Source organism: Hyla sarda, chromosome 6 (assembly GCF_029499605.1).
Source record: "Hyla sarda isolate aHylSar1 chromosome 6, aHylSar1.hap1, whole genome shotgun sequence".
Classification (NCBI taxonomy): domain Eukaryota; kingdom Metazoa; phylum Chordata; class Amphibia; order Anura; family Hylidae; genus Hyla; species Hyla sarda.
The window spans coordinates 259,578,434-259,579,591 of NC_079194.1; the positions used below are offsets into that span (position 1 = coordinate 259,578,434).

Sequence of the window (1,158 nt, forward strand, 5' to 3'; positions counted from 1 at the left end):
CCCAACATTGACATCTATGGCTACCTTTAGACAAAATGTAGCAGAGTTTTCTGCTGAAGGTTACGAGCAGGAAATGCATTGTAAGTCACCAAATAAAAAAATCTACAGCGTGCACTGAATTCCATATGAATTATGTTAACAATGTGAACAGGGTTATGTTGTCAATAGCTGGAAATGGAGGGCAGAGTACATTTTATATCTGTAAAAAAAAAAAAAATCATTTTACTGACTGTTTGTTTCAGAAGCTGCCACCTTGTGTGTGAATGATGCAGTTTCAGGTTTTCTCTTACTGCGACTTTTTACGGTAGCAGAAATTACATTGTCCTGTTTATTGGATAGATAGTAACTAAAAGAATACACACTGTGTATTTTTTTTTGGAATATGAGGGGATGTAGCTCAGTGGTAGAGCGCACGCTTCGCATGTGTGAGGCCCCGGGTTCAATCCCCGGCATCTCCATTAGTTTTTTTTCCCCTTTATTTTGTACATTAACCCCTTAAAGGGGTACTCCGCTCCTAGCCATCTTATCCCCTATCTAGCATTTTTTCCAGAAGTATGACAAAATCAAACCTACCGTATTTATCGGGGTATACCACGCACCGGCCTATTTTTACCCAAATATCCATGGTAAAATGAGGGTGCGTGTGTGCGCGTGTATACCCCGATACACCCGCAGGAAAGGCAGGGGGAGAGAGGCCGTCGCTGCCCGCTTCTCTCCCCCTGCCTTTCCTGGGGTCTAGAGCCCTTGCTATCGGCGCCATGGGGGAGAGAAGCGGCGCCGACAGCCAGGGGGAGAGAAGGGGCAGCGGCACCCATTGCCAGCGCCGCTGCCCCGTTGCCTCCCCCCATCCCCGGTGCATAATTACCTGGGTCCGCGCTGCTGCAGGCCTCCGGCGCGCGTCCCCTGCGTCGTTGCTATGCACGGCGCACTGACGTCATGCACCGCGCCGTGCAGCGCATAGCAACAATGCCGGGGACGCACGCCGGAGGCCTGCAGCAGCGTGGACCCGACCCAGGTAATTATGCCACCGGGGATGGGGGGAGGCAGCGGGGCAGCGGCGCTGGCAATGGGTGCCGCTGCCCTTTCTCTCCCCCTGGCTGTCGGCGCCGCTTCTCTCCCCCTGGCTATCGGCGCCGGCAATGGGGCGCCGGCACCGAT

General features: G+C 53.0%; 1 non-coding gene across 1 annotated transcript; it reads left to right on the forward strand.

The window, feature by feature from the left end:
• The first annotated feature begins 386 nt into the window (after positions 1-386).
• On the forward strand, positions 387-458 carry TRNAA-CGC (transfer RNA alanine (anticodon CGC)). Its single transcript has one exon. It is a non-coding gene; the product is annotated as a tRNA-Ala (tRNA).
• The last annotated feature ends 700 nt before the right edge of the window (positions 459-1,158 follow it).